A 25,899-nucleotide genomic window follows, 5' to 3' on the forward strand; every position below is an offset into this window, starting at 1 on the left:
GAGGGCCTCCACAGAGAAAGGGGGCGATAGATGATGTAGAGTCACCAAGTTTTACAGAAAAAGACCGGTCAGATAAATACGATCTGAACCACTGCAGGGCAGTATCTCGGATGCCTACACAGTGCTCTAGGCGAGAGATAAGAATAGCATGATCAATTGTGTCAAAGCAGCAGTAAGGTCTAAAAGCACAAGAATAACTGAGTCTCCACGGTCGGTAGTTAATAAAAGATCATTAAAAACTCTTAAAAGTGCAGTCTCAGTACTATGGAAAGCTTTAAAACCAGATCGAAAAGTTTCTAAAATACTATTTGTATCTAAAAAGGGTTGTAATTGTGCAAAAACAAATTTTTCTAAGATTTTAGAAATAAAAGGAAGCTTTGATATCGGTCGGTAGTTAGCTAAAATAGTAGTGTCCAGATTATGCTTTTTAATTAGAGGTACAACAGATGCCTCCTTGCAATACGCTGGAACAACTCCTGAAGTCAAACTGCTGGTAATAATTTTTTGGACATTTGGCCCTATAGTGGTCCAGACCTTGTTAAAAAGGCAAGGGGGGACAATGTCCGTGGGACATACTGAGGGATTAAGCTGCAGAATTAATTTATTGAGGCAAGAGAGTGACACAGGCTCAAACTGGTCAAATACTGCTAAACAGGTCAGCATTTCAGAGGGGTCAGATACAAGTGGGGAAATATGAGCTCTAATGGAGGCAATGTTGTCTAAAAAATAGTGTAAAAATTCTCACAGACTTCAGAAGAAGATTCTAAACAAGAGGATTGGGGTGAAAAGGGACACGTGGTTTATTGAAATTTTGAAGAAAAAAAAAATTCTTTTAGCTTTTACTATTTTTTGATACCTTGTCCAGCTTTCCTTTAAAATTTCATAAAAGACAGGAAGCTTGTTTTTTCTTCCACCGATGCTCTGCTCTCCTGAACTCTCTCCTTGATGCACGGGTGGTGTCATTAAACCATGGCTAGATTTAGGTCTGGGGCGCAAAACTTTTAAAGGAGAAACAATGTCAAGAATGCTAGAACATGTGGAGAGAAAGGAAGAAGTTAAGTTCTCTTTGTCTGCTATGAGACCAGTATAAAATTGAAACGATTTTTGAAAAAGACAAGAAAACTGAGCAGCAGTGGTCGGCTTAAACACACGACCTAGGCGTGCAGGAGCATTTGATTTAGATTTAAGACATGACAAGTTAAAATCAAATAAAACTGGCATGTGATCAGAAAATACAGCATCCTGTGTCTGAATAATCAAAATGGGCAAACCATAGGATAACACAAGATCTAACATGTGTTCCTGTTCCTGAGTGGGTCCACTGACATGTTGAAAAAAGTTAAAAGTATCAATCATATCTAAAAAATCTTTAGTACAGTAAGTGGTTTGGAGGGACAACAAACATGTACATTAAAATCACCAACAATTAAAACTCTGTCATAGTCTGTCATAATACTGACCAAGAAGTCAGAGAACTCTTTTATAAAATGTTTGTTATATTTCAGCGGGCGATATATCACCGCACACAATACGGGATCCAAACGGCCTAAAACATACAAGCTCAATTCAAATGATGAAAAAAGAGATGGTGCCAAAAGCTTACAATGTAAGCTGCTCTTTAAGACAGTTGCTATTCCTCCTCCACATCCAGTGGTCCTTGGGGAGTTAAAAAAAGTACAGTCAGGAGGTAAGAGGTCTGTAAAAGCATCTGACTCACCCACAGCAATCCATGTTTCTGTTAAAAACAATACATCCACCGCTTGTGTGATGAAGAAATCCTTAAGGATGAAAGTTTTGTTCATTACCGACCTAGCATTTATCAGTGCACATTTGGTTGGTAGAGTCGAGATGTCAGCCGCATGAGCTGACCGGCACAGTGGCCGAAGGTTGCTGTAGTTACTTCTGCCAGGACTTCTGGAACGAGGGCGCGCAGATGCACATACCATGTCGCTCTTCGTACAATCCTACAACAGGTATCAACCAGCTGCTAGTTGAAACAAGGCCACGATGAGCGACAAGGCGTTGAAAACATCGGTGACATTCCGGTGTCGCCGGCAACAACTGAAAAGGTGAAGCCAGCCATGCCTTAATCTGGACTAGCCAGCCGCTACGCACCCCTCTACGTCTGCATCTCCGGGGAGGTGGACCCTCGATGCAGATGAAATGAGCTGGGACATCCGTCAAGAGTGGAGGAGGAAATGTTTTTGAACCACCCTGGGAGTAGTTTGCTGTAAAGTCCACCATACTTTTGATTTTAAGTAACTCCTGACGATCATACACCAACAAAGAATGAATCGTCTTTGGGACAGACAGCACAACCACACAAACAAAACAAAGACTGCCAGGGTAAGACGGCAAGCCAGACACATCGGCGCCATCTTCCATCTTCCTATATATGCATATAAGTGCAGAGTAAGTGAAGCTATGATTTACAGAATGTACAGTGGAGTTGCTAAATACAGTACTGAGCAGAGAATATACAGAATATAAATAGGAATGTAATGTAGGGATTATAAGTACATTATGAACAATGTAGTATTATATGTACATTATGAACAACAGCAACGTAAGAACAGTGGTAATAAATATAGTTGGATGAGTGTGCAATAGTATTGTTAAACAATGTATTATATGCAAAATAACAGTAGTGCAATGATATTTTTATAGAAATAATTTACTGTGCTTTGTACAATAACAACTTTAGACAGTTTATAGTGTATAGCTTTAACAATGTGCAGTCTGTGCAAAATATGACTAGTTTAAATACATGTATGTAAAGTACTGTGACCAGTGCAGTAAAAGAGCAGGTGCAGGTTAGATTGGTGGTGTGGAGTACAGAAGTGCAACAGCCTCGGGGAAGAAGCTCTTCCTGAGCCTACTACTGCGAGAGCGTAGGCTCCTGTAACGCCTGCCGGCTGGAAGGAGGGTGAAAAGTCCATGGTCAGGCTGAGAGGGATCCTTGATGATATTTCTTGCCCTGTCCAGACATCGCTTATGATTAATGTTCTCAATGGAAGTTAACTGGGTGCTGGTGATCCGTTGAGCAATTTTCACCACTCGCTGGAGTGCTTTGCGGTCAGAAGCGGAGCAATTGCTGTACCATACTGAGATGCACTTTGTTAGTATGCTCTCAATGGTACAGTGGTAGAATGCCACAAGTATCCTGGGACCCCTTATGTGAACTTTCTTAAGGCTCTGTAAGAAGTAAAGGCACTGCTGTGCCTGTTTGACCAGGGTGGAGGTGTTTAGGGACCAGGTGAGATCATCAGCGATGTTGATGCCAAGTAACACATGCTCCACTACAGCTCCGTTGATGTAGATGGGTGTGTGTGCATGACTTCTAGTCCGCCTGAAGTCCACAATGATCTCCTTTGTCTTCTGGGTGTTTAGTTCCAGATTGTTGGAACAGCCAGGTGCTGCCCCTCATCCCTGTAGGCTGACTCATCGTCAAAAGGATGACCTTAAACTATGTTGAAACACCATTTGTTGATGTCCAAAAGTGACTGTTTACTATAGCTGTAGTTCGCATAACAGAATCAAGCAAACATAAAGGAAATAAACAAGTAAATTAACACTATTTTCCAAAATCTAGTAAGACGCTAAGCCTCGCCATGTGTTCGCACCGCCATCATGGTCTAGTAGTCATCATGGTGTGTAGTATTACGTTTTATTGCTATATATTTATGCATTTGGTGAACTACCCATATTATATAAATTTGTATATTTTGAAAAATTCAATGAGTAACACAATTTGTGTGAAGTATAAATTATTAGGCCTACATATGTTAATGTAAGCTTACAAGATGGACAGCAACCAGAGGTCAGCAAAGCTACAAGTAAGGTGAGATGTAAAAAAGCGCTGGTAATAAGATAAATATTCGGATTTAATGCTGTAAAGAAAACATTTTAATGACAGATTGTAAAGTACCAGATTGGGTGTGGTAAGTACATTTTTAAAATGTTGGGAGGAAACATATGGACGTGATAAAAAAAGTTATAAAAACCTTCATGCAACGACAAAAACAACATTTGTCATATTAAATATGTTGGGGAAAAAATGCAATCACAACCTTTTCACAACGTGAAAAAACTTTGACTAAATGGTCTTTGGATTTCCCCTTTAGTCAAAAGCTCCTTTTTCCAGTAGTGCTCCTGTGCTGTAACATGGCAATGCTTCCCTCCTGTGATGCTATGCTCTGATAATAATAGCTTTATAGGCCTATACATTATTTGGATGATTAGTCCAAAGGGGGGAAAAAACTACTGCGTGATCGTCGTTGCTAGGAAACTTTGATTTATTAACTGTGTGTCTTACCCTGGTAAATACGTGCTGAAGTGGCGCTTGGTTTTGCATTTGCCTATTGCGGGACTGCCCAGTTTCGGTCTGCTAAATCAGTTTCGGTCAGCTGCTTCAGGCTTTGCTACCGTTCGGACGTTCTAGCTTACTGCTCTGCGCTGTGCATCTTATTTCTGTACTTTTCTCAGATTTTTCTTTTTCTTCAGCAGATCAGCACAGTGCTCATGTAACAGATTTTTGGCGCAAACACTGGTGAGTCCCATGAATCTTCTGAATCTCAACAGTTTATACCAAGTGTAGAGGAACAAGCTGTAACTGATCACCACACTAATCGATGGCATAAACAGGGAGCGAGACCCAAAGGAACACAAGACATCAGATTGTCACGAGTTTCTCGTATTGCTGCCGTAGCTTCCTCTACCCCAGATACAACTATGACAATTGTAAATACTGGCATTCAACCAACCCCTATACATCTTGAGATCAGATTTGAAGCATAAATGAATGTGGGTGAGGAATCCCTAAATGTGATTAAACATCTATTGGATCAGCCAGCTGCTAACATCGCTACTAACAGGCGCTCAAGGACGAGCAGACAGTGGCTTTCAGCTCAGAGCGCAGCCGCGCCAAGGACTCTGATAGTGGGTGACTTTGTTATCAGAAACATCCGTAGCAGGACTACAACAACATGCTGCCTTCCTCAAGCAACGGTCTCTGATGTGAACAAGGAACTTCAGAACATTCTGATGAAGCACAAGACTGCAAATCAAATCATCATCCATGTGGGAAAGAATGATACTCGGAAAGAGCATTTAGAACTCCTAAAGAAGGACTTCAGTGAACTCTTTGAAACACTTCGAAGACTTAAAGTTCAGTTGTTCATCATAGGACCACTCCCAGCAAGAGGAACAAATATGTTTTCACGGTTGCTTGGGCTGAACACATGGCTACAAAGATCTTGTAATATAAAAGGAGTGAATTTCATCAACAACTTCAATATTTTCTGGCACCATAGACAATTGTTTAAACCGGATGGCCTCCACCCAAACAAACATGGTGCTTTTACATGGAGTGTTTAAGGATAATATCTGTTACTCACTCCATCATTCTTCAGCAGAGTGTGTCCATCCATTCAGCACACACACACCGGGTCCTAGCCATCATGTGGTTGACATATCCCACAAGGACACTGATAACACCATGCAGCCAAAACAAGCACTGCTCATGGACACTATCCCGACATGAGCCCTGCCCACAGACCTCCTCACAGACTGACTGTGATGTATCAAAACAGCTACAAGATTCAGCACCCAGGGATTACTTTCTGGAAAACAGCCAGGGAAGCCAGGACAACATATCACAGCCACCGGAAACACCAGAGACACAGCCCATCTCACCAGACACATTATCCCCCTCGCCAGCATCTCCACTTCTGTGCTTCTCACAAAAAATGGAGGAATTTGTGTATGCTGGGACTAAACTCTCTCACTCATTTGTGAGATTCCTTGATTCCTTCAACTCAAAAGTTAACAATGTTACTGATGATATTGCTCCAATAATAGTCAGTAAGAAAACAAACAGACAGAAATCAGTTTGGAGAAGATCAACAGCAGTTCAGACTATGAAAAGACAATGCAGAAAATCCGAGCGGATGTTGCGGAAGACGAAACTTGAAATTCACTATAGCATCTTTAAAGACAGCCTTCATGCTTTTAATGTGAAACTAGCCACAGCTTGAAGAATTTCTTCTCAAACCTTATAAACAGTAACTTAAATAACACTCGTACTCTTTTTGCCGCTGTTGAGAGACTGGCAAACCCCCCAAGTCAGATTCCCAGTGAAATGCTCTCAGACAGCAAATGCAATGAGTTTGCATCCTTCTTTTGAGAAGATCATCAATATCAGGAAGGCGATTAGCACATCCTCAACTAATGCAGAGGTCAGACAGATTAGGCCACAATATCAAAAAGATACTATGTCGATTTTTAAACAATTGATAGCAAAATTCTGGAAGACATAGTGCAGCACCTAAAATCGTCAACCTGCTATCTTGACAGATTTCTTTCAAAAGTGTGCTTAACTGCTTAGAAGCAGATCTTTTAGAAGTGGTGAACGCCTCACTTCCTTCTGGGACATTTCCAAACTCCTTAAAAACTGCAGTTGTTAAGCCCCTCCTGAAAAAGAGCAATCTTGATAACACCATTTTGAGCAATTTTAGATCAATATCTAATCTTCCTTTTATTGGCCAAATTATAGAAAAGGTACTTTTTAATCAGCTGAACAAATACTTAAACTCAAATAGATACCCGGACAATTTTCAATCTGGTTTTCGACCGCATCACAGCACAGAGACAGCACTCATTAAGATAATAAATGATATTCCCTTAAATTGTGACTCTGGGTAAATATCGGTGCTGGTATTGCTAGATCTCAGTGCTGCGTTTAACACTGTCGATCATAACATACTACTAGAGAGACTGGAAAACAGGGTCGGGCTTTCGGGGATGGTATTCAAATGGTTCAGGTCATACTTAAAAGGGAGAGGTTATTATGTGAGTATAGGAGAGCATAAGTCTAAGTGGACGTCCATGACATGTGGAGTCCCACAAGGGTCAATTCTTGCACTGCTCTTGTTTAGTTGTATATGCTCCCACTAAGTCAAATAATGAGAAAGAACCAAATTGCCTATCACAGCTATGTTGATGATATCCAGATTTACCTAGCCTTATCTCCAAATGACTACAGCCCCATTGACTCCCTCTGTCAATGCATTGATGAAATTTATAGTAGGATGTGCCAGAACTTTCTTCAGTTAAACAAGGAAAAAACTGAAGTCATTGCATTTGGAAACAAAGATGAAGTTTTCAAGGTGAATGCATACCTTGACTATAGGGGTCAAACAACTAAAAATCAAGTCAGGAATCCTGGCCTCCACGGGATGAATTGACAGGAATATGGATTCATGGAGACCTTGGAGCTCCCTCAGATATCAGTCCTCTCGCTGCTCTTGAGCGTTGATAAATCTGCGTCACTGTTCTACTCTAAGCACTACTACTAACCACATTAACACAAACAGGAGTTTTTAAACTTATTTCTGGGGACCCCCAGGGGGCCTGGAGGGTCTGTGAATTTGTTTTAGAAAAATGTAAAAACAGACACCCAATATTGTTGAGTGACACATGCTGACAACTGTGACAACAAAAATTAAATAACACCAGCCCATGCTGAAATGTACAATTCAAAGATAACCATAAAAATGGCAAATAAATACAAATGAATGATAAAAAATTAAATACAACAGATATTTATTTATTTGGTGATTTAATAATCAATTTATGTGTGCTTTGTATGTTTTATTAATGATCTAATTATAAATGTAACGATTTATTTAAATATTTAAAAAATATATTATTTGATATCAAGTAAATTGAACCTCCATATTCTTTGGGTGTTACAATGAATTACAATTAATTAAATTAATTGATTAAAATGAATGAAAAATAAAAATGGCACTTAATAATAAATGTTTACCAACATTTTTGGAGGAAGGTCATTTGAGGTTATTACGCTTTAAACATTTCTCAAGCTCACCTTCCATTGTTGAAACTTTCGCTTTAATAATCCATGGCTCACTCTTTATTGGGGCTTATTGCTTAATATTATATAGGCTATTTGCATCATATAAACATTTCTATATCTTTGGTATGAACACGTAGGCCAGAATTAATACATTCTTGTAATTACTCATCATCGTTATGTGTTGTGATCTGTGACGAGAACAGAAAAAAGAGAAAGTGATGACAACAAAAACAGAAAGCACTATGCATATAGGTCTGATATGGGCCGTACATACAAACCATCAGAAACAAACAAACAAGAACATAGATACATAACAGCATTTCAGGAATAAGATAATAAGGCAAGGCAAGTTTATTTATATAGCACATTTCGTACACAATGGTAATTCAAAGTGCTTTACATAAAAGAAAGTAAAATAATCATGAAGAAAAATAACAAAAATAAAGCAAGCAATTTTAAAACTTTTAAAATGATTAATACATTTACTTAAAATGAATTTAAAAACAGTTAGAAAATGATTTTACATTAAAAAAAAACAGTGAAAATATAGTGCAATCAGTTAGGACATAGCACAGTGTTCATTCAATAAATGCACAGCTAAAAAGATGAGTTTTAAGTCTAGATTTAAATATGACCAGTGTTTTAGCACATCTGATCTCTTCTGGAATTTGATTCCAACTGCGGGCGGCATAGTAACTAAAGGAGGACTCCCCTTGTTTTGTGTGAACCCTTGGTATTTCTAACTGACTCGAAAATTGTCCAGGTATCCATTTGAGTTTAAGTATTTGTTCATCTGATTAAAAACGACCTTTTCTATAATTTTGCCTATAAAAGGAAGATTAGATATTGGTCTAAAATTGCTCAAAATGGTGTTATCAAGATTGCTCTTTTTCAGGAGGGGCTTAACAACTGCAGTTTTTAGGGAGCTTGGAAACGTCCCAGAAAAAAGTGAGGCATTAAACCACTTCTAAAAGATCTGCTTCTAAGAGGTTATGCACACTTTTGAAAAAAGATGTGGGAAGTGTGTCAAGATAGCAGGTTGACGATTTTAGGTGCTGCACTTTGTCTTCCAGAATTTTGCTATCAATTGCTTCAAAAATAGACATAGTATCTTTTTTATATTGTGGCCTAATCTGTCTGACCTCTGCATTACTTGAGGATGTGCTAATCGCCTTCCTGATATTGATGATCTTCTCAAAAGAAGGATGCAAACTCATTGCATTTGCTGTCTGAGAGCATTTCACTGGGAATCTGACTTGGGGGGTTTGTCAGTCTCTCAACAGTGGCCAAAAGAGTATGAGTGTTATTTAAGTTACTGTTTATAAGGCTTGAGAATAAATTCTGTCTAGCTGTGGCTAGTTTCACATTAAAAGCATGAAGGCTGTCTTTATAGATGCTATAGTGAATTTCAAGTTTTGTCTTCCGCCACATCCGCTCTGCTTTTCTGCATTGTCTTTTCATAGTCTGAACTGCTGTTGATCTTCTCCAAACTGATTTCTGTCTGTTTGTTTTCTTACCGACTATTATTGGAGCAATATCATCAATAACATTCTTAACTTTTGAGTTGAAGGAATCAAGGAGAGTATCAACAGAGTCTGCAGAAATGCTTGGTTTTAAAGATATAGCCTCCATAAATAGTACACTTGTGTTCTCATTAATGCATCTCCGTGATCATTAAGTGATCAGATAGTGCTACGTCCTTAATAACAATGGATGAAATGTTTAGACCCCTACTGATGATTAGATCCAGAGTGTGTTCACCTTAGTGTGTGGGTCCATGCACATGCTGAATCAGGTCAAAAGTGATTAGAACCGTTATCATTTCTTTTGTAGTTTTGTTTTCTGAATTATCTATGTGAATATTAAAATCCCCTGTGATTGCAAAACAGTCAAACTCTGAGAAAATCATTGATAACATTTCTGTGACCTCTTCAACAAAGGCTGGAGAGTATTTTGGAGGCCTGTAAATAATAATAAACAGAATGCGTGGAGCCCCTTTCAGCACAATCCCTAGATAAATACGTTCTAATGAATAAATTCTAAAATTGAAATAGAGAAAGCTACAGGCACACTGGGTTCCCGCTTGTTCTGTAAGCATTTGTGAATGTTGCTGCTATTATAGCGGGGACCTGACACATATCATTGAGAGCTGCTATCAGTTGTTTTTGGTTCACCTTCAGCAGATAGAGGGTTTGGGCCCTGGTGTTGTGGCAGCGGTTGGAGAGTTCTCACAGGAACAGGGCTCACAGGCTTTGGTGGTTGGGTTTGGTGGTTTGGTGGTACTCGCACCCTAAAGAGAGCAGCCCGAAAAACTAGAGGTATTTCGTATTGCTTGGCGGAAAAGTAACCTATCATACAGAAAAGCATTAAAAACTGCTAGATCCGATTACTTTTCTTCTCTTTTAGAAGAAAACAAACATAACCCCAGGTATTTATTCAATACAGTGGCTAAATTAACGAAAAATAAAGCCTCATCAAGTGTTGACATTGACATTTATTAGAGATAAAATTGCAACCATTCAGCCGTCAGCTACAGTATCACATCAGACAGTGCACTATAGACCCCCTGAGGAACAGTTCCACTCATTCTCTACTATAGGAGAGGAAGAATTGTAGAACTTGTTAAATCATCTAAACCAACAAAATGTATGTTAGACCCTATACCATCTAAGCTCCTAAAAGAGGAGCTTCCAGAACTCATAGATCCTCTTCTGACTTTTATTAATTCCTCATTGTCATTAGGATATGTCCCCAAAACCTTCTAACTGGCTGTTAAGTCTCTCATCAAAAAACCACAACTTTACCCCAAAGAACTAGTTAATTATGGACCAATCTCGAATCTCCCTTTTCTGTCCAAGATACTAGAAAAGGTGGTATCCTCACAATTATGTTCCTTCTTAGAGAAAAATGGTATATGTGAGGATTTCCAGTCAGGATTTAGACCATATCAAAGTACTGAGACTGCTCTTCTTAGAGTTACAAATGACCTGCTCTTATCATCTGATCATGGTTGTATCTCTCTATTAGTTTTATTGGATCTTAGTGCTGCTTTTGACACAATTGACCACAACATTCTTTTGCATAGACTTGAACACTTTGTTGGCATCAGTGGAAGTGCATTAGCATGGTTTAAATCGTACTTATATGACCGCCATCAGTTCGTAGCAGTGAATGAAGATGTATCATATCGATCACAAGTGCAGTATGGAGTACCTCAAGGCTCAGTACTAGGGCCGTTACTCTTCACACTTTATATGTTATCCTTGGGAGATATCATCAGGAAACATGGTGTTAGCTTTCACTGTTATGCTGATGATACTCAGCTCTATATTTCTTTGCGGCTCGGTGAAACACACCAATTTGAAAAACTAATGGAATGCATAGTCGATATAAAAAATTGGATGACGAGTCATTTCTTACTGCTAAATTCTGAAAAAAACAAAGGTGTTAATTATAGGACCTAAAAACTCTGCATGTAATAACCTAGAACACTGTCTAAGACTAGATGGTTGCTCTGTCAATTCTTCGTCATCAGTTAGGAACCTAGGTGGGCTATTTGATCGCAATCTTTCCTTAGAAAGCCACGTTTCTAGCATTTGTAAAACTGCATTTTTCCATCTCAAAAATATATCTAAATTGAGGCCTATGCTCTCAATGTCAAATGCAGCAATGTTAATTCATGCATTTATGACCTCAAGGTTAGATTATTGTAATGCTTTATTGGGTGGTTGTTCTGCACGCTTAGTAAACAAACTACAGCTAGTCCAAAATGTAGCAGGAAGAGCTCTTACTAGAACCAGGAAGTATGACCATATTAGCCCGGTCCTGTCAACACTGCACTGGCTCCCTATCAATGTCAATGTCACCTTTATTTATATAGCGCTTTAAAACAAAATACATTGCGTCAAAGCAACTGAACAACATTCATTAGGAAAACAGTGTCAATAATGCAAAAATGATAGTTAAAGGCAGTTCATCATTGGATTCAGTTATGTCATCTCTGTTCAGTTAAATAGTGTCTGTGCATTTATTTGCAATCAAGTCAACGATATCGCTGTAGATGAAGTGTCCCCAACTAAGCATGCCAGAGGCGACAGCGGCAAGGAACCGAAACTCCATCGGTGACAGAAATGAGAAAAAAACCTTGGGAGAAACCAGGCTCAGTTGGGGGGGCAGTTCTCCTCTGACCAGACGAAACCAGTAGTTCAATTCCATACTGCAGCAAAGTCAGATTGTGCAGAAGAATCATCTGTTTCCTGTGGTCTTGTCCTGGTGCTCCTCTGAGACAAGATCTTTACAGGGGATCTGTATCTGGGGCTCTAGTTGTCCTGGTCTCCGCTGTCTTTCAGGGATGTAGAGGTCCTTTCTAGGTGCTGATCCACCATCTGGTCTGGATACGTACTGGATCCGGGTGACTGCAGTGACCCTCTGATCTGGACACAGACTGGATCTGGTGGCCACGGTGACCTCGGAGCAAGAGAGAAACAGACTAATATTAGCGTAGATGCCATTCTTCTAATGATGTAGCAAGTACATAGGTTGTTATGGGAAGTGTTTCCGGTTCCGGTTTACCTAATTAATGCAGCCTAAAAATCCTTTAACGGATTTGGATAATAAAAGCATATTAGTATGTTATGTGTATGCCAGGTTAAAGAGATGGGTCTTTAATCTAGATTTAAACTGCAAGAGTGTGTCTGCCTCCCGAACAATGTTAGGTAGGTTATTCCAGAGTTTGGGCGCCAAATAGGAAAAGGATCTGCCGCCCGCAGTTGATTTTGATATTCTAGGTATTATCAAATTGCCTGAGTTTTGAGAACGTAGCGGACGTAGAGGATTATAATGTAAAAGGAGCTCATTCAAATACTGAGGTGCTAAACCATTCAGGGCTTTATAAGTAATAAGCAATATTTTAAAATCTATGCAATGCTTGATAGGGAGCCAGTGCAGTGTTGACAGGACTGGGCTAATATGGTCATACTTCCTGGTTCTAGTAAGAACTCTTGCTGCTGCATTTTGGACTAGCTGTAGTTTGTTTACTAAGCGTGCAGAACAACCACCCAATAAAGCATTACAATAATCTAACCTTAAGGTCATAAATGCATGGATTAACATTTCTGCATTTGACATTGTGAGCTTAGGCCGTAATTTAGATATATTTTTGAGATGGAAAAATGCAGTTTTACAAATGCTAGAAACGTGGCTTTCTAAGGAAAGATTGCGATCAAGTAGCACACCTAGGTTCCTAACTGATGATGAAGAATTGACAGAGCAACCATCAAGTCTTAGACAGTGTTCCAGGTTATTACAAGCAGAGTTTTTAGGTCCTATAATTAACACCTCTGTTTTTTCAGAATTTAGCAGTAAGAAATTACTCGTCATCCAGTTTTTTATATCGACTATGCAATCCATTAGTTTTTCAAATTGGTGTGTTTCACCGGGCTGCGAAGAAATATAGAGCTGAGTATCATCAGCATAACGGTGAAAGCTAACACCATGTTTCCTGATGATATCTCCCAAGGGTAACATATAAAGCGTGAAGAGTAGCGGCCCTAGTACTGAGCCTTGAGGTACTCCATACTGCACTTGTGATCGATAGGATACATCTTCATTCACTGCTACGAACTGATGGCGGTCATATAAGTACGATTTAAACCATGCTAATGCACTTCCACTGATGCCAACAAAGTATTCAAGTCTATGCAAAAGAATGTTGTGGTCAATTGTGTCAAACGCAGCACTAAGATCCAATAAAACTAATAGAGAGATACACCCACGATCAGATGATAAGAGCAGATCATTTGTAACTCTAAGAAGAGCAGTCTCAGTACTATGATACGGTCTAAATCCTGACTGGAAATCCTCACATATACCATTTTTCTCTAAGAAGGAATATAATTGTGTGGATACCACCTTTTCTAGTATCTTGGACAGAAAAGGGAGATTCGAGATTGGTCTATAATTAACTAGTTCTTTGGGGTCAAGTTGTGGTTTTTTGATGAAAGGCTTAATAACAGCCAGTTTGAAGGTTTTGGGGACATGTCCTAATGACAATGAGGAATTAATAATAGTCAGAAGGGGATCTATGACTTCTGGAAGCACCTCTTTCAGGAGCTTAGATGGTATAGGGTCTAACATACATGTTGTTGGTTTAGATGATTTAACAAGTTTATACAATTCTTCCTCTCCTATGGTAGATAATGAGTGGAACTGTTCCTCATGGGGTCTATAGTGCACTGTCTGATGTGATACTGTAGCTGACGGCTGAATGGTTGCAATTTTATCTCTAATAGTATCGATTTTAGAAGTAAAGTAGTTCATAAAGTCATTACTGCTGTGGTGTTGGGAAATGAGAGAGTCCATAGTTTCTGTTACATCATCAAGTTGTTCTGAGGTTTTGGATATGCTAAGGAATTTGGATACATCAGGAAGATAACTTAAAAAGCAGTCTTTTGTGTTAGAAGTGATGGTTCTTCCATACTTGTAACAAGAAGTAGAATTTACAATTTTGGCTATATGAATTTTGCAAAGAACTAAATAATGATCTGAGATATCATCACTTGGCTGAATAATTTCAACACCATCAACATCAATTCCATGTGACAGTATTAAATCTAGAGTATGATTTCGACAATGAGTAGGTCCTGAAACGTGTTGTCTAACACCAATAGAGTTCAGAATGTCTATAAATGCTGATCCCAATGCATCGTTTTCATTATCAACATGGATATTAAAATCACCAACTATTAAAACTTTATCTGCAGCCAGAACTAACTCAGATGTAAAATCACCAAACTCTTTAATAAAGTCTGTATGGTGCCCTGGTGGCCTGTATACAGTAGCCAGTACAAACATAACAGGGGATTTATCATAAACATTTGTTTCTTTGGATAATGTTATATGAACAGGGGGGAAGTCGTGGCCTAATGGTTAGAGAGTCGGACTCCCAATCGAAAGGTTGTGAGTTCGAGTCCCGGGCCGGCAGGAATTGTGGGTGGGGGGAGTGCATGTACAGTTCTCTCTCCACCTCCAATACCACGACTTAGGTGCCCTTGAGCAAGGCACCGAACCCCCAACTGCTCCCCGGGCGCCGCAGCATAAATGGCTGCCCACTGCTCCGGGTGTGTGTTCACAGTGTGTGTGTGTGTTCACTGCTCTGTGTGTGTGCACTTCGGATGGGTTAAATACAGAGCACAAATTCTGAGTATGGGTCACCATACTTGGCTGAATGTCACTTCACAATTTTTTTATTTTTTTTATTTTTATTTTTATTTATTCACAATGAAGTACCATTACTTCAAACGAGTTATACTTGTAGCCTGCCCTCTGAGAAATCCTGAAAACGTTGTTATAAATTGAAGCAACACCTCCACCTTTGCCTTTTAGACGTGGCTCATGTTTATAACAGTAATCTTGGGGGGTGGACTCATTTAAAATAATGTAATCATCAGGTTTTAGCCAGGTTTCTGTCAAACAGAGTACATCTATATTAAGATCAGTGATCATATTATTTACAAAAAGTGTTTTCGTAGAAAGGGATCTGATATTCAATAAGCCAAGCTTTATCATTTGTTTATCCATATTGCTTCTGTTTTTTATTTGTTGAACCTCAATTAAATTGTTAATCTTAACTTGGTTTGGACGTTTTTTGTATTTTCTAGTTCGGGGAACAGACACAGTCTCTATAGTGTGATATCTAGGTGAAAGAGTCTCTATGTGCTGAGAATTAACTGACCTCTGTGACGGGAGGCAGCTAGCAGACGGTCGGTTTAGCCAGTCTGTCTGCTTCCTGACCTGGGCCCCAGTTAGTCAAGTATAAACACTAAGACTATTTGCCATATTTCTAGAGAGAAGAGTGGCGCCACCCCAGGAGGGATGAAGACCATCTCCTCAGCATCCTCTGAGTGGCATCCTCAGCATCCACATCAGCGCTCGTGAGACTCAGAAAACGCGGATTTCGAACGCCGTTGCCTAGCATCCATCTGGCAAATCTCCGCTCTCTACCCAACAAAACGGACGAACTGCTTCTGCTCTCTCGGACAAATAAAGATTTCTCTCACTCTGCTGCTCTGTGTTTCAAGGAAACTTGGCTGAATGACACCATACCGGACAGCGCGCTCCATCTGCCGGACTTTCAGCTGTTTAGAGCGGATCGCGACGCAGAATCAACGGGGAAATCGCGCGGCGGCGGGACATGCTTTTACATCAATGAACGGTGGTGTACAGATGTAACTGTGTTAAAGAAGACGTGCTGCTCAAATCTCGAAACGCTCTTCATTAACTGCAAGCCGTTCTATTCGCCGCGGGAGTTTCATTCGTTCATTCTGGTTAGTGTTTACATCCCTCCTCAAGCGCACGTGAGCTCAGCTTTACAGAAACTCGCTGAGCAGATCACAGACACAGAACAACAACACCCAGACTCTGTTTTAATCATTCTTGGGGACTTTAAGAAAGCCAATCTCTCCCGTGAACTGCCAAAATACAGACAGCATGTTACTTGTCCCACAAGAGACAGTAATATATTGGATCACTGTTACACAACAATAAAGGATGCATTTCACTCTGTTCCACGAGCAAGTTTGGGACATTCTGATCACCTTCTGGTTCATCTTATACCGACCTACAGGCAGAAACTAAAATCAGCTAAACCTGTATTAAGGACTGTAAAAAGATGGACTAATGAAGCAGAGCAGGATTTACAATCTTGTTTTGACCTCACTGATTGGAGTGTTTTTGAAGCTGCTGCCACTGATCTGGACGAGCTCACAGAGACTGTAACATCATATATCAGTTTCTGTGAGGATATGTGTATTCCTACCAAGACTCAACTAAATTACAACAATGACAAACCGTGGTTCACTGCAAAACTCAGACAGCTCCGTCAGGCCAAAGAAGATGCTTACGTGAAGGGGGACAATGTCTTGTATAAACAGGCTAAATACACACTGGAAAAGGAGATCAAAGTGGCAAAGAGGAATTATTCTGAAAAAATAAGGACTCAGTTCACTTCGAACGACTCCGCATCAGTGTGGAAAAGCCTAAAGAAGATCACCAATTACAAGACACCACCCCCCAGCACTGTGGAAAATCAACGACTGGCAGACGATCTGAACGAGTTTTACTGCAGGTTTGAAAGAACACCCATCACCTGCCCTGAACACCTCTCCACACAACCGTTCACACCAATAACAACTCCTGCAACCAACCCTGAATGCCTCTCCAAACAAACGTTCACACCATTCACAGCTCCTGCAACCAACCCTGAATGCCTCTCCACACAACCGTTCACACCATTCACAGCTCCTGCAACCCATCCTGATCACCTCTCCAATCAACCGCTCTCACCATTCACAACTCCTGCAACCAACCCTGAATGCCTCTCCAAACAACTGTTCACACCACTCACAACTCCTGCAACCCACCCTGAACACCTCTCCAATCAAGCGCTCTCACCATTCACACCTCCTGCATCCCCCCTCTCCCCCACACCTGCAATACAGATCAGCGAGGATGCGGTGCGCCAGGTCTTCAGGAAGCAGAAAAGGAAAAAAGCACCAGGCCCAGATTGTGTTACACCAGCCTGTCTGAAATCCTGTGCTGACCAGCTGGCCCCCATCTTCACAAAGATCTTCAACAGATCGCTGGAGCTGTGCGAAGTCCCTTCATGCTTCAAACGCTCCACCATCATCCCCATCCCAAAGAAATCCAAAATTACAGGACTAAATGACTACAGGCCTGTGGCTCTAACGTCTGTAGTCATGAAGTCATTTGAAAAACTGGTGCTGGCCCACCTGAAGGACATCACTGGACCCTTGCTGGATCCTCTTCAGTTTGCCTACAGAGCAAACAGGTCTGTGGACGATGCAGTAAACATCGGACTGCATTATGTTCTGCAACACCTAGACAGACCGGGGACCTATGTGAGGATCCTGTTTGTGGACTTCAGCTCTGCCTTCAACACGATCATCCCAAACCTCCTCCTGCCCAAACTAACTCAGCTCTCCGTGCCCACCTCCGTCTGTCAGTGGATCAACAGCTTCCTCACAGACAGGCAGCAGCTAGTGAGGCTGGGAAAATACACATCCAGCACCCGTACAATCAGCACCGGAGCTCCCCAGGGCTGTGTTCTCTCCCCACTGCTCTTCTCCCTGTACACTAATGACTGCACATCAAAGGACCCCTCTGTCAAGCTCCTGAAGTTTGCAGATGACACCACACTCATCGGCCTCATTCAGGACGGTGACGAGTCTGCTTACAGACAGGAGGTTAAAGAGCTGGCTGTCTGGTGCAGTCTCAACAACCTGGAGCTTAACACGCTCAAAACAGTGGAGATGATCATGGACTTCAGGAGAAACCCCCTCTTTTTAATATACCTGCCATACATTGTCAATTTGTATATTGTCAATCCTTACCCACCTATTTGTATTTTTTTGTATTTTTTATTCCTTATTGTGTTTTTTGTTCTGTCGCTGTTATGTTGCACTGCGGAGCTCTGTCACGAAAACAAATTCCTCGTATGTGTGAACATACCTGGCAATAAAGCTCATTCTGATTCTGATTCTGATCTCTTTTAAACAGGTCAGGTCTGCCCCAAAAGCTCGTCCAATTGTCTATGAAACCTATGTTATTCTGTGGGCACCACTTAGACATCCAGCCATTGAGTGATGACAATCTGCTATGCATCTCATCACCACGGTAAGCAGGGAGGGGACCAGAGCATATTACAGTGTCTGACATCGTGCTTGCAAGTTCACACACCTCTTTAATGTTATTTTTAGTGATCTCCGACTGGCGAAGTCGAACATCATTAGCGCCAGCATGAATAACAATCTTACTGTATTTACGTTTAGCATTAGCCAGCACTTTTAAATTTGCCAAGATGTCAGGCGCTCTGGCTCCCGGTAAACATTTGACTATGGTGGCTGGTGTCTCTATATTCACGTTCCGTACAATAGAATCACCAATAACTAGAGCACTTTCATCAGGTTTCTCAGTGGGTGCATCACTGAGTGGGGAGAACCTGTTTAATGTTTTGAATGGAACAGAAGAGCGGTGTTTTGACCCACGACTACGCTGCCTCACCGTCACCCAGTTGCCCTGCTGCTGGGGCTCTGTTTCCGGAACCGAACAATGTACAGGAATCCCTGAGCTAGACGCATCCAAAGCCGTATCTAGAGCCCTAACATTCTTACTGTCCTCAATTAAAGTTTGGATGCGTGTCTCTAATTCTGAAATCTTCTCTGTCAGCCTAACTATTTCCCTGCATTTATCACATGTGAATCCCTCATCAGCGACAGAGATAGATAAACTGTACATGTGGCAAGAGGTGCAAGTAACAATGATAGGAGAAGCCATTACTCACCGTGCTTGATGAAAATTCTTACTGCGGTTGTTTGATGAACTTGTGAAAAACTGGAGCGAGGGAGAGGAGAAAAGAAAACAGCGATAGGTTCGAATGAAAACGCTAATGACAAGCTAACGAGTGCTAACGCTTTGCAGGTGTACTGCACTCACGTAAATAAAATAAAAGTGAACGATCAAAGTTAATCTGATAAGATTGATCGATAATATCAGAAATATGGTGTGAATTAAGTTATATTTTACCACTTTAAAAAACAGAGAGTGATAGTAAGATAAAGATTCTAGAGAAAAAAATAAAATAAAAACAGCTACACGGAGCTACAATTTGCTACAGAAGGCCAACAGGAAGTAGAGAAAACACTGTCCAACAGCGACACCCGCAGGCAGTCCTCAAATCCAAACCCTATCAAACATCGTATAGATTTAAAAATATTGCTTATTACTTATAAAGCCCTGGGGTCTCATTTATAAAACTATGCGTAGGATCTTTACTAAAAGTTTACGTGCGCCCAAAAGCCAAAAATGGCGTACGCCAAAAAATATTCCGATTTATAAAACCGTGCGTACGCACACCTGTAAGCAATGTTCCCTTTATAAATCACAGATCACCCGCAGATGTGCGTACGTGAACCAGCCTCATATCCCGCCCTGTACACGCCCATTTTTAACCATAAATAGTCAATGCAAATCACCTCATGATTGCTGATCAGCATGTAAATGAGAGTGGAATCCCATATATACCTGGAAAACTGGCATGCGACCCGCCAATTAATTAATCCAAGAAAGTGAAAACGTGCATTTCTGTTAGCCTAATTTTAATAATGGCGACAGGTGAGAAAAGAGGAAAAAAACGTAATTTCTCAGATACTGAGATTGAAACACTTGTAGGGGAGGTGGAGGCTCGGAAAACTGTGTTATTTGGTGGCCACAGCAGTGGGGTCACTAATAAAAAGAAGCAGTGCGAGTGGCAAAGTATTGCTTCTGCCGTCAATTGTGTCAGTGGGACAGAACGGACAGTTGCAGAATTAAAGAAAAAATGGTCCGACCTGAAGGTATACAAATTTTTTTTTTACCAACATATTACATTTGTGTTTTTATTAGGCTATATACCTATATAAATAGCAATATTGATTTTCAAAAAGTTTTATTTACATGTGCTTACAGTATGCAAAATATGTGAAATAAAGATTCTCATTCATTCAAGGTGGAGGCAAAGAGAAAACTGTCCTCCCACCGCCAGAGCGTGGCTGCAACTGGTGGGGGCCCATGTACAGCTGATCTCACATCAGTGGACAGCAAAATCGCGGCTATAATTGGGGAGGTCAGCGTGTGTGGTATTGTGTCGGAAAAGGAGGGAGACACTGACGTGACTGAAACCACAGAGGAGCAAGGTTAAACCGATTTTTAATCATTAACGCTGTACATTTGAGTGTGTGGGGTGATACATGGATAAATGTTGCCAATTGTTTGTCCTCCAGTCCTTCCGGAGTCTGAAGCTGTAAATGAACAGGAGGTTCAGGGTGAGGGGTTCTCAGATGCAGATGCACAGCGTCCGGCTCAAAGCAGTGCCCCTTCTGCGTCTGGCACGTCCAAAAGTGGTCGGGTACTCACTGACGCAGTCCTGCAGTTACAGCGAGAGACAATAAACGCTGTCAACAGGGTTGCAGATGAGCTACGGCAGATGAGAGAAGTGATGCAAGAAATTGCACAATCATTAAAAGATGCAGTTAAAACATGAACCTTGAGTTTTGTCTTTCTTTACAAATGCCGCATGACATCCTCACGGATTCTTGCACCTCGTTGATATCCCTCTTGTCGGCCAGGGGGCTGTGGCTCGGGGTCGTAATGCTGGGGTAGAGGGAGATCAGGAGGGAGAGGAATACCGTTTCTCAGTGCTATATTGTGCAAAACACCACACGCCCTGACAATCTTGCACACTTTTGCTGGATGGTATAAAAGTCTGCCACCCGAGGCATCCAGAGCACGCCATCTGCATTTCAGGATGCCGATGGCACGCTCCACAACTGCGCGGGCACGAGAGTGGACCTCGTTATAATGAGTTTCCTCTGCGCTCTGCGGGTTTAAAAATGGGGTGAGGAGCCAGCGTCTCAGGGGGTAGCCATTGTCGCCTGCAGGTTATAATTATATTAAAAACAAAATTGTTACAGTTTCTACTTTTTAATATTGTTAAACTCACCAAGAAGCCAGCCATCATGTACTGCGCCTGCATTTAGTCTGTTCCCTACACTGCTATGTGTCAAGATAAAGGAATCATGTGTTGAACCAGGCCAGCGTGCCACAATGTTTGTGAGGGTCATGTTGGAGTCACATATGATTTGCACATTAATAGAATGCACATGCTTTCTATTAACATAAGCAAATTCATTTTCAGATGGTGCCCTTATAGCAACATGAGTGCAGTCAATTGCGCCGATTACATTTGGGAAACCAGACATTGCTGCAAATTGCGTTTTAATTTCGGCCTGTTCTCGCACAGTGTAGGGGAACCTGATGTATCGACTAACCATATTAAGTATACCATTTAAAACGACAGATATTATGGCACTCAGGGACGGCTGTGATATACCAGACCTATAGGGTGAGATGATAGATTCCAATAGAATTATTTCATATACAAAAAGGTCTTAGAGACAAATTTGAGGATTACTTATAGTTTTTTTATATTATTAATTTACCTGTCTGCCAATTCCCGCTGGAAACAGCCGGTTGCCAAGAACCCCAGAGTGGTGAGGACTTGTATTTGGACTGGGATGGCATGGTTCCGGCGTGTTGCCCTCTCTAATACTGGACCCAATTCAGCACATAGATCCAAGAGCACAGCTCTAGGGAATCTAAATCGGCTTATTAGCCAGTCATCATCATGGGCCAGGAAATCATCATGGTCCCTGAAAACTCGTTCTCTCCTTATTCTGCCATTAGCGTAATCCTCCAACAGTGCCAGGAGTGCCATCATGAAGCATTACATACCCGGGTCACCGGAGAATTTATATGTTTCTAGCAAATAGACTGATCGTTAACACCTTGACAAAATCACTTAATTAATTTGTGGGCGAAAATTTAAGACGAAAATGTTATAGTGAACACATGCTTCTTGACGGTTTTGTAATGAACACCGTAATAGTTAGGACCGATGATGAGTAGCGATTGTGCTTCATGACTGTATTTGCAGACTTTGACATTTTATGATATAGGCTATGTACATTAAGGAAAATATTTCCTTTTTACACTGTGTTCTGCAGTTCTCTAATAAAAGGGTATTTCATGCTATTCTGTAGGCTATCACATGTATCGCGCCATGTCCTCCTGTGCTCCCGTTGTGGACAATGTGACTGTAAGGCAGCGCTGATTATTATTTTATTTTACTTTTAATACATTTTGAATTACGTTTGGATTTTACTAGATGTATATAGCCTAAAACAATCGGCACAAATAACACTGTTGGATTTAATCTTCATGATAATGTGGATATAACGTATGAAATGGAGTGAAAATTAAATGTAATTAATTCTTATAATCGTTCTTCTCACATTTATTTTCTACAATCTAACTTCAGTTCACGACCTCACCATCGGTGTCGCCAATTCCCTTTGTCTCCAGAATGTGCGTACGCACGGCTCAAAGTTTGCTTAAAGGTGCGCACATTCTCCCGTCAAGTTTGTTTTTTATAGATCACAACCTTTGCGTGGGAACTGGCGTACGTACGTTTCCAGCCCCGTTTTGTGCGTACGCACGCTTTATAAATGAGGCCCCTGAATGGTTTAGCACCTCAGTATTTGAATGAGCTCCTTTTACATTATAATCCTCTATGTCTGCTACGTTCTCAAAACTCCTAATAATACCTAGGATATCAAAATCAACTGTCCTAAAATCATTCCTATTTGGCGCCTATAAACTCTGGAATAACCTACCTAACATTGTTCGGGAGGCAGACACAGTCTTGCAGTTTAAATCTAGATCAAAGACCCATCTCTTTAACCTGGCTTACACATAACATACTAATATGCTTTTAATATCCAAATCCGTTAAAGGATTTTTAGGCTACATTAATTAGGTAAACCGGAACCGGGAACACTTCCCATAACACCCAATGTACTTGCTACATCATTAGAAGAATGGCATCTACGCTAATATTAGTCTGTTTCTCTCTTATTCCGGTTTCACCGTAGCCACCAGATCCAGTCTGTATCCAGATCAGAGGGTCACTGCAGTCACCCGGATCCAGTACGTATCCAGACCAGATGGTGGATCAGCACCTAGAAAGGACCTCTACATCCCTGAAAGACAGCGGAGACCAGGACAACTAGAGCCCCAGATACAGATCCCCTGTAAAGACCTTGTCTCAGATGACCACTAGGACAAGACCACAGGAAACAGATGATTCTTCTGCACAATCTGACTTTGCTGCAGCCTGGAATTGAACTACTGGTTTCGTCTGGTCAGAGGAGAACTGGCCCCCCAACTGAGCCTGGTTTCTCCCAAGGTTTTTTTCTCCATTCTGTCACCGATGGAGTTTCGGTTCCTTGCCGCTGTCGCCTCTGGCTTGCTTAGTTGGGGACACTTTATCTACAGTGATATTGTTGACTTGATTGCAAATAAATGCACAGACACTATTTAAACTGAACAGAGATAACATCACTGAATTCAATGATGAACTGCCTTTAACTGTCATTTTGCATTATTGACACACTGTTCCTAATGAATGTTGTTCAGTTGCTTTGACGCAATGTATTTTGTTTAAAGCGCTATATAAATAAAGGTGACTTGACTTGAAATTCACTCCTTTTATACTGCAAGATCTTTGTAGCCATGTGTTCAGCCCAAGCATCCGTGAAAACATATTTGTTCCCCTTGCTGGGAGTGGTCCACTGATGAACGACTGAACTTTGAGTCTTCGAAGTGTTTCAAAGAGTTCACTGAAGTCCTTCTTAAGGAGTTCTGACTGCTCTTTCTGAGAATCATTCTTTCCCACATGGATGATGATTCGATTTGCAGTCTTGTGCTTCATCAGAATGTTCTGAAGTTCCTTGTTCACATCAGAGACCGTTGCTTGAGGAAGGCAGCATGTTGTTGTAGTCCTGCTACTAATGTTTCTGATAACAGAGTCACCCAGTATCAGATTCCTTGGCTCGGCTGCGTTCTGAGTTGAAAGCCGCTGTCTGCTCGTCCTTGAGCGCCTGTTAGTAGCGGTGTTAGCTTCTGGTCTATCCAATAGATGTTTAATCACATTTTGGGGTTCCTCACCAGTATTAACAAGCCTTGTCATAGTCGAATCTGGGGTATAGGAAGCTATGGCAGCAATACGAGAAACCCATGACAATCTGATATCTCGTGTTCCTTTGGGTCTTGCTCCCTGTTTGTGCCATCGATTAGTGTGGCGATCAGTTTTGGCTTGTTCCTCTACACTTGGTATAAACTGTTGAGATTGAGAAGATTCATGGGACTCACCGGCTATATGCCGAGGGGGCCCATGACGACAGTCTGCTAAGTGTTCCGTCTGTTTTGGAAGTCCAGAAATAACTTTGTTTCAAGAATCACAATCCTTTGTAGAAGTTTGCAGCAGTTCATGCAACAAGTAGATCCAACAGGAGGCATTTTCTCTCTCTTCTGTTTGAATGTAGGCAGTTGTTATCCCGTCTCCGGAATGTAAGGTGTTAGCAATGGGAGACAAAGTCTTCTTTTTGTAGTATTATTCCAGTCCCAATGTTTTTAGTTTTAGCGTTTGTGCTAAAAATCTGTTGTTTGAGCACTGTGCTGATCTGCCGAAGTAAAAATCTTAGAAATATCTGAGAAAAGTACAGAAATAAGAAGCAAAGCACAGAGCAGTAAGCTAGAACGTCCGAACAAGCAAAGCCGGAAGCTTAGTCATAATATAAAACTAGATAAAAACCTGTGTCGAGACAAACTTTGAAGTTGGCTTGAGTAAACCAGACCAGAATTTTTAAAATAAATTAAAAGCTTGAAGTTTGAAGGTTTTCAGTTTGGAGTAGTAGTAGATAGATTGATAGATGGTGTAAGAGGCTCTTTACTAAATAAATATCATTACCTGCCAGGACTTGAGCCCTTAACTGAGGAGTGGGTGATGGGGAGAACAGTACATTAGGTTTGGGGTTTGGGTTTGTAAATGGGAGGTGAGTTGGCCCCCCAGAGAACATGGTTCTGGGCCCCTGTCAATCTCTGGGCCCTAGTCACTCTTATCATAGTATTTGATGACGTATGTCCACGTATTGCGCATACATTCTGAAATGTCAGAAGGGTATGACACATAGCAGGAGCCATGGTTACATTAAGTTAGTAGCTGCGTCCCAGTTGAAAGGCTGCTCCCTACGAAGGCCACATTTGAACACTGATTGCATCACGGCAGCGCAACGAAGGCTATGCACCTTGGAGCATATGAATTTAAGAAAGATTCTCATAATGTTGATTAAACAAAAAGAAAACATTCTGTGTTTCACAGAGACTCGGAGACGTGAATATGAAAAACTACAAAAAAATATTATTTATTAAACAAAGATAAAATACTGGGCCCGGTTCCCCAAAACGTTCTTATCGCTAAGTAGTTCTAAACCTATTCCTTAACCTCTCTCTTAACCTTATGGCACGGTTCCCGACACGTTCGTACGCTAAGTATATCTTCTGTAAGTCAC

Source organism: Carassius carassius, chromosome 26 (genome assembly GCF_963082965.1).
Source record: "Carassius carassius chromosome 26, fCarCar2.1, whole genome shotgun sequence".
In the NCBI taxonomy this organism is placed as follows: Eukaryota; Metazoa; Chordata; class Actinopteri; order Cypriniformes; family Cyprinidae; genus Carassius; species Carassius carassius.